Source organism: Triticum aestivum, chromosome 7B (genome assembly GCF_018294505.1).
Source record: "Triticum aestivum cultivar Chinese Spring chromosome 7B, IWGSC CS RefSeq v2.1, whole genome shotgun sequence".
In the NCBI taxonomy this organism is placed as follows: domain Eukaryota; kingdom Viridiplantae; phylum Streptophyta; class Magnoliopsida; order Poales; family Poaceae; genus Triticum; species Triticum aestivum.
Genome location: NC_057813.1, coordinates 340,007,857 through 340,025,787, shown reverse-complemented (window position 1 = coordinate 340,025,787; position 17,931 = coordinate 340,007,857). Strand labels below are relative to the sequence as shown.

The following is a 17,931-nucleotide window of genomic DNA, read 5'->3' as shown; positions in this document are numbered from 1 at the left end:
GATATAAGTGAAGCACTAGAGCAAAAACTTTCTAGCTCAAAAGATATAAGTGAAGCATATAGAGTATTCTAATAAATTCTAATCAAGTAGGCTTCTCCCAAAAGGTGTGTAAAGCAAGGATGATTGTGGTAAACTAAAAAGCAAAGACTAATATAATACACGACGCTCCAAGCAAAACACATATCATGTGGCGAATAAAAATATAGGTCCAAGTAAAATTACCAATGAACGAAGACGAAAGAGGGGATGCCTTCCCGGGGCATCCCCAAGCTTAGGCTTTTGGCTATCCTTGAATATCTTGGGGTGCCATGGGCATACCCAAGCTTAGGCTCTTACCACTCGTTATTCCATAGTCCATCAAAGCTTTACCCAAAACTTGAAAACTTCACAACACAAAACTCAATAGGAAATCTTATAAGCTCCGTTAGTGAAAGAAAACAAAACCACCACATAAGGTACTGTAATGAACTCATTCTTTATTTATTTTTGTGTTAAACCTACTGTATTCCAACTTCTATATGGTTTATAAACTATTTTACTAGCCATATATGCATCAAAATAAGCAAACAACACATGAAAAACAGAATCTGTCAAAAACAGAACAGTCTGTAGCAATCTGTAACTAACGCAAACTTCTGTAACTCTAAAAATCCTACAAAAATAGGAAATCCTGGAAAATTTGTCTATTTATCAGCAGCAAAACGAATCAATGCAAAAGCACGTTTTTGTTATTTAACAAAACTAATTTCGTGCGTGCAAAGTTTCTGTTTTTCAGCAGAATCAAATTAACTATCACCATAGGTTATCCTATGGGTTCTACTTGGCACAAACACTAACTAAAACATAAAACACATCTAAACAGAAAGTAGATGCAAAATTTATTACTAAACAGAAACAAAAACAAAAAACACAAATAAAATTGGGTTGCCTCCCAACTAGCGCTATCGTTTAATGCCCCTAGCTAGGCATAAAAGCGAGGATAGATCTAAGTAGTGCCATCTTTGATTTTCAGTTTTTTAGCGGAGTCATGCTCGAATCCGGGAGGTTCTTTATGTTTCCCTTCATACTCGGAATCTAAAGAATCCAACCGCTTATTGCAAAGAGTAATCAACATATTCATGCGGTGAAGATTTCCGCTAACACTTTTAAGAGGCTCAAGAGACTTTTGCAATATTTTTGTTACTTCGCAAATCTTTCCAAACACTTGTGTTTCTTCTTGGGTAGGATGTGATCCTCCCTTTTGAGGTAGTGTTCCCACTATTCCCTCTATAATTTCATGCAATACTAGGATCAATTTCAATAAAATTTCCCTTGGCAATGCAATCCAAGAGTTGTCTATGCGTCATATTTAACCCAACATAAAAATTGCGAAGAAGAACTCTAAAGTTCACCTATATGGTGCACTTGTGATAAGATTCCATCATCCTATACCAAGCATCTTTTAAGTTTTCTCCTTGCCTTTGCTTCAAGTGAAAAACTTCATACTCGGGAGACAAAGGAGCGGATAAGGAACTAGCCATAACGACAAGGCAAACGAAAGAGAGAAGAAGATTGGGAAAGAGAGGGAAAATAACACGGCAAGGGCGAAGTGGGGGAGAGGAAAATGAGAGGAAAATGGAAAATAATGTAAATGCGAGGGATATGAGTTTGTGATGGGTACTTGGTATGTCTTGACTTGAGCGAAGACCTCCCCGACAATGGCGCCAGAAATCCTACTTGCTACGTCTTGAGCTTGCGTTGGTTTTCCTTGAAGAGGAAAGGGTAATGCAGCAAAGTAGCGTAAGTATTTCCCTCAGTTTTTGAGAACGAAGGTATCAATCCAGTAGGAGGCTCCTCAAAAGTCCCACACACCTACACAAACAAACAAAGAACTCGCAACCAACGCAATAAAGGGGTTGTCAATCCCTTCACGGTCACTTACTAAAGTGAGATCTGATAGAGATAGTATGATAAGATAAATACATTTTTGTTATTTTATAATATAGATACGAAAAGTAAAGATGCAAATAAAAGTAGATTGAAAGCTTATATGATAAAAGATAGACCCGGGGGCCATAGGTTTCACTAGAGGCTTCTCTCAAGATAGCATAAGTATTACGGTGGGTGAACAAATTACTGTCGAGCAATTGATAGAAAAGCGAATAATTATGAGATTATCTAGGCATGATCATGTATATAGGCATCACGTCCGCGACAAGTAGACCGACTCCTGCCTGCATCTACTACTATTACTCCACACATCGACTGCTATCCAGCATGCGTCTAGAGTATTAAGTTCATAAGAACAGAGTAACGCATTAAGAAAGATGACATGATGTAGAGGGATAAACTCAAGCAATATGATATAAACCCCATCTTTTTATCCTCAATGGCAACAATACAATACGTGCCTTGCAACCCTTTCTGTCATTGGGTAAGGACACCGCAAGATTGAACCCAAAGCTAAGCACTTCTCCCATGGCAAGAAAGATCAATCTAGTAGGCCAAACCAAACTGATAATTCGAAGAGACTTGCAAAGATAACTCAATCATACATAAAAGAATTCTGAGAAGATTCAAATATTTCTCATAGATAAACTTGATCATAAACCCACAATTCATCGGATCTCGACAAACACACCGCAAAAAGAGTTTACATTGAATAGATCTCCACAAGAGAGGGGGAGAACATGATATTGAGATCCAAAAAGAGAGAAGAAGCCATCTAGCTAATAACTATGGACCCGAAGGTCTGTGGTAAACTACTCACAACTCATCAGAGGGGCTATGGTGTTGATGTAGAAGCCCTTCGTGGTCGATTCCCCCTCCGGCGGAGCACCGACGAAGGCTCCAAGATGGGATCTCGCGGATACATAAGGTTACGGCGGTGGAAATTGTTTTTCGTTGGCTCCCTGGATGTTTTTAGGGTATGTGGGTATATATAGGAGGAAGAAGTAGGTCGGTGGACGCTCGAGGGGCCCAGGAGACAGGGGCGCGCCCTCCTATCTCCTGGCCGCCTCGATTGCTTCTTGACTTGCACTCCAAGTCCTCTGTATCATGTTCGTTCCAAAAATCACGCTCCCGAAGGTTTCATTCCATTTGGACTCCGTTTGATATTCCTTTTCTTTGAAATACTGAAATAGGCAAAAAAAAACAGCAATACGGGCTGGGCCTCCGGTTAGTAGGCTAGTCCCAAAAATGATATAAATGTCTAAAATAAAGCCCATAAACATCCAAAAGGGGTAATATAGTAGCATGGAACAATCAAAAATTATAGATACGTTGGAGACGTATGAGGGACACGGCTAATCGATTAGGTTCTAACACTCTGTGGAGGTTGCACACTTTTCCCCACAAGACTCGATCACCTCCATGATCGGAAGATCGAGACATAGTTTTTCGAAAGTATCCCCCTTAACCCACAGATAGGCCTGTACACCTACTCGTTCTACATCTGCTAGCCCATCTCGGAAGAGGTCACCCTTCTACTCAACTAAGCCAGAGCCCATATTGGCTTGTGGCTGCACATGTTAGCTTCTAGACATGAAAATACATTTGATCCCTTTGATCCCGAGCAGACAGATCACTAGTGGTGCACCACCATGGATTTCCCATGCATGCCCCACTGTACTTCACCACCATTCCAACCAATTTCTTCCCAGGTAGATCATTTAAAGTCTTGGTACCGATTACTACTTTGACACTCAAGTCTCGCCATGAACACTTACCAATCCACGTCTACATTAGCAAGGCAAAAAATAAACCCACACGGTGGTGACAAGTTTGTATAGTTTAGACCTACCTCAAATGAACTACTAGGTAAAAGCCGAGCCATCCGGCATAAAGTTCCTACCATGCAATCCTACCGCAAAGGACTAAGTGCATATATTAAACATAGGTAACTGAAAGAATGGTCAAACGTGAACTTGCCTGGTAATAGTTGATGAAGAGTATATCGCTCTCAGAAATTTACTTAATAGAACTATTCGTCACTCTCCAATGAAAATCTATAAAGTCAAACATTGCATTGACATAAGCAATCATTTCAGAGAACCAAAATAACATGCACAACAAAAAGACTTAGAAAAACCAAATGAAAACCCCACACACTCAACTATCACAAAATTTTCTAAGTGCAAAACAACATGTGGCATGAGGTTCAAAATTGTGATGTGAGCTATGGTGCATACACGACATAGTATTAAAACCATCATGGACAGATCCTAATGTGCAAAAAAATTTGTGAGATTGGTCCAAGTGATAGGGTTCGGCTACGTGACAAAGTGCAAAAAGAATCAACTCAATCTGAGCTACGATTTAGGAGATATGTCCATTTGAAGTTTGAATTCAAATCTGAATAATTTCAAATTTGAATCTGACAAAAGTTTACAAAAATGATACCAATGGATAGATCTAAACATGACGAAGAATTTGCCGCTGGTTTCATCGAGTTTCGTTTTACGGTTAAAAATTTATGGCTAATCTAAGATCATGGACTAATCTGCTAATTACAGGGACCTAACAGTGAAACAGAAAAGAAAATAAAACTATGAACAAGCCCTTGGCCATGTGGCGGCTTGCGGGTGGCTGAGTAGTATTCACTGCGGCATCTATATGGCGAATGACCACTAAATAAAAAAAACTACCACGACTAAAAAAACCAAGATCAGTTTAACTAAACCAATGAGTTTACTAAACCACAGTTAACCGATCTAATTCAAATAATAATAATAATAATAATAATAATAATAATAATAATAATAATAATAATATAAACATAAAAGAAGGCTAGCCGACCCTCCTTCTCGGAGCTCCCCTGAATCAGGATGTTCTTGGCTGTTTGATCACGTTGAATCTGATCAACCGAGCAGCCAGGTCCGTCAGATCCTTACCGCTGGTTTCATCTTGTGGATGATTTTTAAGGTCCATGACTGATGGGCTCGGGGTCCCTTTCGATTGGCTAGGTGAAACTTTACTGGGTGAAACCGCCCTTTCCCCACTCGCCTCATGTGCCTCGCTCTTTTGCTGGCATGCTTCGGCCCCCACAACACAAACCTAGCTCTCTTTCCCCTCGACCCCCACAGTGCAGCGCAGCACCACTCCCTCCTCCCTCATCAGCCGCCGTCGGGTCTTCTTGTTGGGGTGGAAGAGTAGGGGATCTGGCCGGATCCGAGGCGTGCGGGCGTGGCGGCAGGCATCTTTGGCAGCGGCGACGAGCATCTCCGGCAAAAGGCGATGGCGGGGACGCTCGATTCGCCATGGACCGGTCCCTGCAGGAGAGAGAAAGCAAGAGAGGAGGGAGAAAGCGAGAGGAAAGAGGAGAGGGAGGTGCGACAGCGGACGGGAGAGGGTCTCCGGCTGGTGCGAGACATTCACATCTCTACTCCTCTCTTGCTCTCGACCACCACCGTGGCCCTCCTTCTCCCGTTCGATTCTCCATCTCCTCTTCACTGGAGTTACCTGAGTGGTCAACACCGAGAAAGATGGGGAAGACAGAGCCAGCGAGGAAGACGGCTTGACTCTGTCGCCGATGCTGACCGGCCAATTCCGTTGGGCGCCGTCATGGGAGAAGGCAAACCATCAAGGAGAAGCACGGGAGGAGATAAAGATAAGCCGTCGGACTCCCTATTCACTTCTGGTTGCATCTTGCCCGTGAACTCCTTCTTACATCCAACTTGGCCCTTTTCTTGCCATGTTTTGGGTAAAGCATGCGAGGGCGAGGATTAGATGCGGCAGCGGCTGAAGGAGTCATGGAGAGCGGGTGAGAGTGAGCTGCGGCTGTGTAACGCCCCGATCTGGTTGAGGGGGGACCAGAGTAGGCTGGATCGGATCGAGAGAGGGGAGGGGGAGAAGCTTGGAGAAGGGGATGAGCAGAGGAGAGGGTAGGTGAGGGAATTAGTTCATTTCTTTCAGCATACTGATACACGCCCCTGTCCAAAGCTTAAGTACCCACGCACGCCAACTGGCCCGGGCCCTATGCGGCAACAGGTGGGACCACACACGCTTACACTTGGCATGCCAACTGGCAGTCACACGGTGGTATGCAGCACCGGGGTGACATTCTCCCCGCCTTGAGAAACGACCCCTTCTTCGGAGTTACTGTCTTCCCAGATTGGTGACTGTGGATAGCGACGTCGAAGAACTTCATAGTCTTCCCAGGTTGTCGACGGAGGAGTTGTGTTCCATGCCACCTGCACCTGAACCACTGGTGCGTCTCCTCTCTTCATCATCCTCCGATCCAAAATCTGAACTGGGTTAGAGTCCATTGCTGATAAGTCGACGGTCGCAGGCAGTTCGGAGAACACTGGTGTATAATTGGGTGTGAACGGCTTCAGCTGGGACACATGGAACACAGGGTGAATGCGACTGTCGGGCGGCAGCTCTAGCTTGTATGCCGAGGGACCAATTTTGGCGCTGATGGTGAATGGTCCGAAGAACTTGAACGCCAGCTTGGCGCACGGGCGGCTGGCCACCGATTTCTGCACATAGGGTTGCAGTTTCAGCAGTACTTGCTCCCCAACCTAAAAGACGCGCTCAGTGCGATTTCTGTCTGCAAACTTTTTGTACTTCTGTTGCGCCCGAGTCAACTGTGCCTGCAAGTTTTCCTTGTGCAGTGCCCAATCCCACTGCTCCCCTTCCGGCAATGATGCTTGTGTTGCCGGCCATGTTGCCATGCTGCCCTCGTTGGCATCCACCCCATACAGAGCCTTGAACGGAGAGCAACCCAGAGAAGAGTGGAAAGAGGACTTGTACCAGAATTCTGCAGAGGGCAGCCAGCGACACCATTGCGTGGGAGTGTCGTGAACAGCGCAGCGCAAGTACATCTCCATGCACTGGTTCACGCGCTCGCTTTGTCCGTCCGTCTGGGGGTGATAGGCAGTGGAGTAGAGGAGCTTGGTGCCCGCGCTGGCTAGCAGTTCCCGCCAAAGCACGCTGGTGAACACTTTGTCGCGGTCGGAGACGATGGAGGAGGGGATGCCGTGCAGCTTGACGATGTTGTCCCAGAACACTCTTGCCACCCGTGTCGCCGTGAATGGGTGTCGCAGGGGCACAAAGTGTGCAAGCTTGGTGAAGCGGTCGACAACCACCATGATCGTGTCATACCCTTCGGACTTGGGCAAGCCCTCGACGAAGTCCATTGTCAGATCACGCCACGGGGCTGTCGGAATGGGCAGGGGTGCCAACTTGCCCGCTGGTTTATGCAATTCATGCTTCGCCTGTTGGCAAATCTGGCACTGCCGCACATAATCTTCAACATCATGTTTCAAACCCTTCCACTCAAACAGCTTCTTGACTCGGTGGTAAGTTGCTGTCGAGCCAGAATGGCCCCCCACGGCACTGTCATGCAGAGCGCTGATCAGTTTGGTGCGCAGGGCTGTGTTTGTGCCGATCCACAGCCGCCCGCGACGGCGAATGACTCCACGGTACAGCTCGTACTCCTCGTCGTCCGGACTGTGCAGCGCGAGCTGCTGAATCTTTTCCTGGGCATCTGGATCCGTGGCATACGAATTGGCCACTTCCTGAATCCATGTTGGCTGGCAGAGGGACAGAGCATTGGCGCTGTAGTGACTGCCCACGCGAGAGAGAGCATCCGCCGCGCTATTGTCGACGCCCTTCTTGTACTGGAACTTGAATTGGAGGCCGACCAATTTGGACATGGCGCGGCGCTGGACATCGGTCACCAGATGCTGGTCCCCAAGCGTGCATAAGCTTTTGTGGTCCGTGACAATGGTGAACGGCCCGCGTTGCAGGTAAGAGCGCCATTTGTCCACGGCCATCATGACGGCCAAGAACTCTTTCTCGTAGGTGGAGAGCTTCTGGTTCTTCACGCCCAACGCCTTGCTGTAGTATGCGATGGGGTGACCGTCTTGGACGAGCACGGCACCGATGCCTGTGTCGCAGGCGTCGGTTTCGATGGAGAATGGCTTGTCGAAGTCGGGAAGGGCGAGCACCGGCGTGGTCACCATCGCCTTCTTGAGCGTGTCGAACGCGAGCTGCGCCGACTCGGGCCATGCAAAGCCTTTCTTGGTGAGCTGCTGGGTTAGCGGCTTGGCAATGATCCCGTAGTGGGGGACGAACTTGCGGTAATAGCCGGTGAGCCCCAGGAAGCCACGGAGCTCGATGGCGTTGGTTGGAGTAGGCCACTGCGCCATGGCGTCTGTCTTCTCAGAATCAGTCGCGACGCCTTGCTTGGAGATGACGTGACCCAGATAATCAATGTGATCTTGCGCGAACGAGCACTTGGACATCTTGGCATATAGCTGGTGCTCGCGGAGCAAGTTGAGGACGATGCGGAGATGTTCCAAGTGGTCCTCGAGTGTCTCACTGAAAACAAGGATGTCGTCAAGAAAAATGGTGACAAACTTACGGGTATACTTGGTGAAGATAGCGTTCATCAGGCATTGGAACGTGGCCGGAGCATTTGTCAACCCGAATGGCATGACTCTGAATTGGAAATGGCCGTGGTGAGTTTTGAATGCTGTCTTGTGTTCATCCTGTTCACGCATGCGAATTTGATGGTAGCCTGCGCGCAGGTCAAGCTTGGAGAAGAAAGCCGCTCCGGCAAGTTCATCGAGTAGCTCGTCGACGACGGGCAAGGGAAACTTGTTCTTCACGGTCACGTCATTGAGACGCCTGTAATCCACGCAGAATCGCCAGGTGCCATCCTTCTTCACAAGCAAAACTGGCGCCGCGTATGGACTGACCGAGTGCGTGATCACACCGGCGTCGAGCATTTCTTTGACCTGCCGCTCAATCTCGTCCTTTTGCAATGGAGAGTAGCGGTAGGGCCGTGTGTTTGTTGGCTGGGCTCCATCTTCCAATGTGACCGCGTGATCATACTGCCTGTGAGGAGGCAAGCCGGTGGGTGCGGTGAACACGTCGCTGAATTCTTCCAGGAGATCGTTGATGGGCGTCTGCGAGGGCTTGCGTGGTCTTGGTTTGGGGGGCTGCATCTCGACCATGGCCATTGCCCAGATATCATTGCCGGCGATCAACTTGCATAGTTCTGCTGGTTGCACCGCTGCGAGAGTGGGTGTCGACTTTGGACGAACACCTTGTAGCTTGACTGTCTCGCCCTCGTGCAGGAAGGAGATGAATTTCTCCTGCCAGTGGCAAGTCATTGGGCTGTTCTTCTCCAACCAGTCCATGCCTAGGATTCCATCGTATGCGCCTGTGTCGAGCTCGTACATCGGCGTCGAGAACGTGTGGCCCTGCATCCACCACTGGAGCTCCGAAACTTGGCGCGAGCAGGTTAGTCGGTCACCGTTGGCCACCCGCACATCCAATGTGGCGATCTCTTGCGTTGTCGCCCCAACGCGCTCGACGAACGACTTGTTGACGAAGCTGTGGGTGCTCCCAGAGTCCAGTAGAAGGAGCATAACTTGGTTGCCCACAAGCGCGCGGAGACGGATTGTGCTTGGCGCCTCCGAGCCATCCAGGGCGTGCGCTGATATTGTGCAACACTCTGGAGGGGGTGCTTCTTGTTGGGGTGCATCGAGCAGGTCGAGTGCGTGCACGGTGTCGTCGGTGAGCAGCTCCCCGTATGCGCCCACTTGGATGGTGAGAGCTGGGCCTGCGTGTTGCAGCGGTGATCACGAGTGTACCGGTCTCCGCACTTGAAGCAGAGTCCGTTGGCGCGCCGGAACTCCTTGAGTTGTCGTTCGCGGGCGTAGTCGTCGGGCTGTTGGCGGGGCGTGGCCGGCGGCCGGGCGGGCACAGGTGGTGGTGGGCGGCCCTGCGGCTGCGGCCGTGGACGCGCCCTGGGCGTGTTCAGCTCCTCCTCTTGAATGCGTGCGAGAATGGACGCACGCGTGATGCTGTTGGGCGCCTGCAGCCGAACTGCTGCGCGCAACTCGTCCTTGAGGCCCAGCAAAAATTGAGTGATGAAGAATTTGTTGCTGAGAGATGGGTCGAGTGCCAGGAGATGATACATGTATGTATCGAACTCCTTGCGATACTCGCTGACCGTGCCAATCTGACGGAGCTGCAACAATTTGTGCATCTCCATCTCAAATTCGTCGACCCCGAACTCCTCTTGAATCGCAGCGCAGAACGCATTCCAACCGAGGCCGCCATGTGTTTGGCGAAATGCCTGAAGCCAGTGAGCCGCTTGCCCTTCAATGTATAGTGTCGCCGTGGTCACCCAACTCGCGGGCGGCACATGGTAGAGGTCGAAATACGCCCGGCAGCGGTCGAGCCAGAGGTAAGGCGCGCTGCCATCGAAGCGAGGGAAGTCGTGCTTCGGCGGCTTGACGTAGTGGTCACCATGGTGCTGCTGCTGGTGGTGCGCCTCGCCGATCTGGTGGTACTGCTGGTGCTGGGATTGGACGCCGGGTTGTGGTGCTGTGGCCAACAGGGGCGGGCGCTGGTCTGAGAGGCGCGGAGACGGCGGCGGCCCATGTTGGTGCTGTGGCGCCGGGGCCTGGGGCCGCGGAGGTGGTGGTGGTGGTGGATGGAGCACGGTCGGGGAGTGCGATTCCGACGGTGAGGGCGATCTCTCCAGCGCCTTGCGAGTCTCGTCGACATCCGCCTGCGTGAGATCGACTTGCTTGGCGAGGGAGCGCAGATCTTGCGAGACTTGGGTGTTGAAGGCGATCTGCGCCTCGAGCCGCTTGTCGCTGTCGACCTTCTGTTCATCGAGGCGCGCGAGAATCGTCTCCATCATGGCCTTGAGGCTGGTGGTGTTGTCGTCCATGGCCGCCAGCAACTGCCGGGTCTGGACGGAGGGCTTGGACGGTGCCGTCTCGCACCCCTGCTAGATCGAACCCCGCCGGGGATTTTGCGTGATCTCGCCGGAGCAAGTCACACCCGAGGCGGTGGATGTTACCGATCCAAATCAGGAGGCAGCAGCGAAAAAAATTTGGGGCAGGATCGGAGGCTCTGATTACCAATTGTAACGCCCCGATCTGGTTGAGGGGGGACCAGAGTAGGCTGGATCGGATCGAGAGAGGGGAGGGGGAGAAGCTTGGAGAAGGGGATGAGCAGAGGAGAGGGTAGGTGAGGGAATTAGTTCATTTCTTTCAGCATACTGATACACGCCCCTGTCCAAAGCTTAAGTACCCACGCACGCCAACTGGCCCGGACCCTATGCGGCAACAGGTGGGACCACACACGTTTACACTTGGCATGCCAACTGGCAGTCACACGGTGGTATGCAGCACCGGGGTGACAGGCTGCCGGCCAAGAAGGAAGAGGCTAGCGAGGACCGGAGGAGGAGGCGCTCATGGTGGAGCACAAGAGGACGGAGGCAGAGTGCTACTGCAGCGGCTGTGGGACTGAGCGAAAGGAGTCACACGGTCGCGTGGGATGTGAGTTTTTGAATTTAAGAGCTGGAAACTCCACAACTTGAGCAAATTATTGTTAGTGGTCGCTTGTTTGCTTGACACATAACATTACTAGATCCCTCACTCTATACGGTTGATTGTTAATTGTGTGCTTTTTTGTCCATAATTTTGCTCCTGTAATTAATCATTTCCCTGTCCATTGTAGGAAATTATTGTTTACTTTAGATTGGGGTGCTCGAGCCAATGAAAAAAGATCACTGCAGCTTTGAATGTAGGCGCAAGTCAAATGAAACTATTGGATGGAGCAATTCAGTGCGATGGGGTACATGGGCTGGTGCAGGAGGATACATAGCAGCAGAGTTCATCTCTGTTTTGCTGACAATTCACACTGAAACTGCTGAAAAGTAGATAATCAGCCAATAAACAGTAAATCATCACATCTATTTGCTTTTCTGGTATATGGGGCCATTATTATTCCGGTACTTCTAAAGAGTCATTATTCTTATGGTACTTTTAAATTTGCATATCTTTGTGTTCAGATGGAAGACACCTGGCAAAGGTCTAACGTTTCAAATTTAATGTTATATACATGCCTAATAGTAATACATTATATAATATACTCTCTAGGCCGTATTCTTATTTAGTTTTTTTTCATGCTTCTTGTTTCACTAGGCTATTGTAAAGACAACATACCCACTTGGATAATATTTTGATAACAATAAGATGTTATCTAGCTATTTTTACAAAATAATATCAATTAACTTGCATCGGTTCAATGCTAGAGCCGTAGTCATGAAACATTGCCACTGCGCCACAAAGCGATTAAAATCATGGAAATTGATATAAAAGTTACTTGTCATTTCTATAGTCTTGTAATCACAAACCATAATGATAAAAAAGCCAAATCATTTATTTTATTGGAGAACACATCAATATATGGAGAATCAAAGGTGAATGTAAATGAAACGCTCCCTGTATGTTTAGACTCCAGTATAAGATTAAAATAGTGGATAAATCATTGTGCCATGTTCAATTAGAACTACAATAAGAAGACAAATGATTGACTAGCAAATTCTGACCGGCCAATTTCGCCGGGCACCGTCATGGGAGGAGGCGAACCATCGAGGAGCAGCATGGGAGGAGATGAAAATAAGCCACTGGACTCCTTGTTCACTTCTGGTTGCATCTTGCCCGTGAGCTCCTTCTTACAGCTAACTTGGCCCTTTCCTTGTCATGTTTTGGGTGTTCCTTCCTACAGCCATCTTGGCCATTAGCTTTGGAAGGAGTAATTCAACTCTGAAAGTATAAATAATTTGAGACTGCTTCTGTCTTCCCTATAATCTGTTAAGGTCATCATTCTTTTTTCTTTTTTCCTGTAGTTTTTCGTCATCTTTTACAGTGTATTTGGGTTATATCTTTCTCTGATACTTGGGCATATTGGTTGTCTTGTTGTCTCCTTTTACTAGAAGCATTTCCTATTCAGTGTATGGGAGAGGTTACTAGCTCACATATATAGTTTAGTTATTAAGTTTCTAAATAAGTTCAGTCTCAGAGCTCGGATTTTGTACGCTTCAAAATTGGAGTGTGACTTTTGCTTGCTGATTGATTCAGTTATGGTGTGGTTGCCTACTACTCAAAATGATTTTATATCGTATCATAACTTCCAGGAACCGTATCACAATGGATCATTAGCATTGCAGCTTTAGGGACATGTATGCTGCATATTCCATCACTGAACAAGATTGGATTTCAGTGTATACAAACCATCCTACTCGCTGCCCTCCTCAGCTACTCAGATAGTTCTTCCTTCTCATTATCAGTGAATAAGTTGGTTACATGACATGCTTGAAGATTGTAGTACATAGAGATTGCCTGGCAGACTAAAATAATTAGGAGCTTCTGATTGGACCCTTCAAGCAATAGTGTTGTCAATATATTAATTGTTGGATTATGTTACTATACTATTAGAAGAACTTCCTAATATATGTATTTATAGGATTCTCTGATATTTGATGCAAAATATTGATGGGTGGGTGAATGCAGTGGACTCTTGGAGATCTTGGGCACCAACGGCATGTGCCGACGGCGTCCATCGACAACCTGCCCAATGTCCGGATTCACCGAGGAGTACAACTGGAGACACTATCGGTTGCCTGCAGGCCTGTGAGTACTTGCACTTGGACCTTTTTATGAGCAGTACTAAGTAATCTAATGATATGCTCCCTGCAATCTAAGGAAAAAATAAATCTAAGTCATTTCCGATCCGAAGGTCTGGGTACTAACTATTTGTGTTTATGTCTACAAGCTTTTGATTTTCTGTCTTGTCTATCTTTCATTTGCAATGTTGGACACTCTTTCCTTTTCTTGTGAATAATGTTTATGTTTGATCATACTCTCGATATACTACATATTAACTCTATACTGCCGAATTTGTGAACAATCAGTACTGCAGCCGGTTATCTACAGAGGAAGGCAAGGACAACTAGATTATACATTTCACAAGATCCTCCCAATTACAGGCAGAAACTCCTTTCAAGATATTACGAGTGTGGTTGATTATCGAATACTGTCAGATGGAAAGAAGGTGTATCCTTTATCTTTATTTAGATGTTTAATTAGCTGCACAACCGTACATGATTCTATAAGGAAACTATTTATCTTGATGATCCTGATATCCAGTCGTGTATTAGTATAGGCTGTATTTTTTGGCTAGGAATCTATATATGCAGCCATGAATGAATAGGCTATGATTCTTTTTTCCTTCTGAATAGATTCTTTTTTGTTCATTCCCTGTGAAATAATTCCAGAGCTACTATGTTATAGTAATTATTTGGCACATCCATAACTCAACCAGTTTATGCGTGATTATTTAGTGTGTATTTGGTTCCAAAGTGAACAAACTATTGGCCTTCGCTAGGCAAGGATAGGTGTTTGGTACCAAAACAAAAAATTAACTTTGTCAAGCTAACTAGCATGCATGGGTTTGAATCATCTACTTCTTATATCTCTGGACTATAGATATTACATGCATCAGTACTTGATGCATCTCTGATAACTTTTTGCTAATATCATTGAATTTCTCCTGAGATCTCTCTAGACATTTCCAAATGTATTTTAGTTCAGTGTTTGTATTAACTAGCAGAAGAAGGGATGCAAATGGAAAGAATTTGAGATGCATAAACATGAAAGCACTAAAAGATTTTCTCAAAGCAAAGATGTCTAACCGGGATACATATGGCAAGAACCTTCAGATTGACTTATTTTCAGCTGCTATTGAGATATATACTTGATCATAGGTCACAACTCATGAATTTACCTCCTTTTGGTTTTGATTTTGAAATATATGTGTCATAGGTCACAACTGATGAAGTTACTTCCTTTTGGTGAAGGTCTGAATATTGTCATGATCTTGGCTGAGAAGCTCACATTTCGGAAGGTTCTCGTGTGTATAATTAGTTGATAGGATGACAATTTAAGTTTATTGAAGCTCTTCGTTAGGAGGCAGGGGTCTGCTTTGGTTTCTTGCTATTTGCCTTTCTCTCAAAGTACTGGACCGAATGCATCTGACAGTTTATAAATCAATAATTTGCATGGTTCTACTTTTTAAATTTATAACTCTTAGTCTTTTCACTTAGAAATAATGCGAGTTATTTTTTAGGGGAAAATAGCTTTTGTTCACTTAATAAATCATGTTCATTATAATCAGTGCTGCTTGACCAGAAGGTAGTGTCTCGTGCTGGGTAGCATCCATGTTGATATTTCTTGATCATATAATCTTATATCCTATATGTGCAAATCAGGCCTTTAGGCTACTAGAATTTCACTATTGTTTAATTTAGGAAAAGTTGATTGATCCATTATCAAGGGCAGCATGAATTATATGTGATTCAACACCTTTATTAAGTTTCCGTTCTTCTTTTAGCTTATTAGTTGCGACCTAAGATAGTACCAAGCATGATCTTTGGTTTGCCATGTACAACACCACGGAGTCATTTTATTAAGCTGGCATTAGTAATTTTGCATTTTACATGGTTCATGTGCAAGTTAAATGTCTGTCCAATAATACTAATATTAAGTTTATAATGTTAGCATAGCCTGTTATTGCCGTTATCTTCTTGGGAGTACTTGAGAAGGCGTGGCTGGGAATGTGGGGACACGCCATGGGAGAGGTGCGTGGTCGGCAGGAGTCATGGAGGCATGAAGGTGGACATGTGGATCTTATCATGGCATTGATACATTTCATTGCACCGATGCTGCATACCAAGTTGAGTGAATGCCATCGTGTCCTTAGATGCCCTGTCTAATTCTTGCTTGAATTTCTGGTTTTGTATGCTCAGATGTATGTTCAGTTTCCACATTATTTTTCTCATGTGGAGTTGAAACCACATTTGATTGGTCCAATAGCAAATAATGGTAAGTTTCACTCTGAAATCATATTGCATATAGAGATATGTTCATTGTTAGTCATTGGGTTGTGGTATGAAATGACAGGTTTTATAGTCAGTTTACTGTGTCATCTATTTAGAATGAAGCAAATTTGGGCCTCTAAAAAACAACCAGGTCGACACAGGGACGGTAATTTTCCTGTGTTTTCCTCTTGTTAATCTTGAAATACCTTTGACAGGAAAATGTTTCTTGTTTTTGTCTAACCAGTCGTAATTTTTTTGTGGGTCCATCTATATGAGAACCTTCTAAGTGGAAGTCAAATGGTGGAGTCTCAGTATGTTTTTGTTAGTTAAGTTGAGAAGTTTTTACGTGATATTTGAACTGAAATTTAACTATGGCATGACTGGTACTCCCTCCGTAAACAAATATAAGAACATTTATATCACTACTTATATAAGATCATTTAGATCACTAAAGTAGTCATCTAAATGCTCTTATATTTCTTTATGGAGGGAGTACTTCATTTGAGACTCCTGGCTGAGTATACATACCATGACCATACCTTCTTCGTCTTGATTATTAATGCCTTCTTCATTTTAGTCTCAATCTACATGTGCAATCAATAATTTTGCTAGAGATGTCTATATAATTGTATTATGCATTGTTTTTCTGCTATGTAAATAACACTTTCCTTGGCTTTGGTGGTGGTGGTGCACGATTCGTTGGAATCCAAACAGGGCACCCGAGAAGGAGAAGAGGAGAATGCTCTCAAGAGAGGAAATTATAAGTTTTATTGTTTTGTTTTAAGAGCAAGATAGGATTTAATATGTAGTCCCCTGGCTTCTTTGTATTCTACCCCCTCTGTCCCGAAATAAGTGTCTCGACCTTAGTATAATTTTGTACTAGAGTTAGTAAAAAGTTGAGACACTTATATTAGGATGGAGGGAGTACTATGTGTATGGCCAAAACACTCATGATTTTATAGACACATATATTTTTAAACAAAAGCGTATGTTTGTTTTGCTCAAACAGAGTCACTGGAAAGTGCACATATTTTCAACATGTACATGATTTCAAATGGGTCTATGTGAAGATGGTATTAAATATTTTATGTTATCAAATTGAATGTGTATATACATCTCATTGTAGATAACAATCGACCATTTTTCCTATTTAAGGCGATTGAACCATGTATAATTTTTTCCTCGCGCACATGGATTTAGGGTGCCTGTGCACCATTTGGTGCAACAAGCACCCGTTTTCTTGAACTAAGAGAGATTAAATTTGTTATCATATGTGCTTACCCGTAACAAAATCATTTAAACTATGGATTTCTTTTCATCACTAACATGGAATCAGAAGGGCCTTTGTGCTATTTGGCACAAAAAGTTTTGCAGCGTTTTCAATATAACATTCTACTACAAATATAAAATAGGTCCTTGCAAAATGAAACTATTTTCATCGACAACATGGCTTTAGCGGGTCTGCACCATTTGGCGCAATAGGTTAACTAGAAATAATAACAAATGAGGAGGGGGTCGCTCACGGTGACGATGACGATGTACAGGAGGCCGCGGCGCTGGCGTCGTGCGGTGACGGGGCGGCGCCTACGGCAATCCTCGGCGGCGGGGAAGAAGACGAAGGGGACGAACATGACGAGGGGGTCGCAGTGGTGGTGGCGGCGCGCGTCGGGTGGCCGGCACGGGTGGAGCGAAGGGCGGTGACCCGTTGCTCCGGCGAGGGCATGTGTCATCGGGGAGGCGTCTCCAGCGAACCTAGGGCAAACAAAAATGTCAACTAGATGCATCTCGAGTAGGGCAGTAGGTTGACGGAAGAAGACGGATCCGAGGTCGTTTACGGGCGTCGAAGAGCACCAGCGAGGTAGCTCCGACGGGCGAGATCCAAATGACGAAGGCAGCAGCATGGGACGATGCGAAGTGGCAGAATGGAGAGAGAGAGAGGGACAAGGGGCTTTTATAGGCGCGAGTAGTGGCTGCGGAGTCGCGGGGATAAGCTCGTCCGCGAGGGCTTCTCCTGGCGGTTTCGGCGTGTGCGCGCGACATGCTGTTCCCGTGCGGGGCGAGTGGGAGGTTGTGGACGACATAGGTGGGGTCCACCAGTCAGCGGGTGCAGGTGAGCGAGCGAGCGAGAGAGGTGCGGGCGAGTGTGTGTGTGCATGCATTTTTTACAGAAACCCAAATAACTCCCAATTGGATTTGAATTTGAATTTCAAACCAATTTCATTTCTTTTATGTTTTCCCTTGGCAAAGTTATATTTCAA

The 17,931-nt window shown here is 46.0% G+C and overlaps 2 long non-coding RNA genes across 3 annotated transcripts; one reads left to right on the top strand and one right to left on the bottom strand.

Moving 5' to 3' along the window:
- Positions 1-2,578: 2,578 nt before the first annotated feature.
- LOC123156772 (uncharacterized) lies at positions 2,579-5,895 on the bottom strand. Its single transcript, XR_006478391.1, has 2 exons — positions 4,872-5,895; positions 2,579-3,986 (listed from the first exon to the last, which is right to left on the bottom strand). It is a non-coding gene; the product is annotated as an uncharacterized lncRNA (long non-coding RNA).
- LOC123156770 (uncharacterized) lies at positions 5,013-16,652 on the top strand. Of its 2 annotated transcripts, XR_006478390.1 has the most exons (3): positions 5,013-12,457; positions 13,308-13,427; positions 13,709-16,652. It is a non-coding gene; the product is annotated as an uncharacterized lncRNA (long non-coding RNA). The 2 variants fall into 2 exon arrangements; XR_006478389.1 differs by having other exon boundaries at positions 5,021-13,427.
- The last annotated feature ends 1,279 nt before the right edge of the window (positions 16,653-17,931 follow it).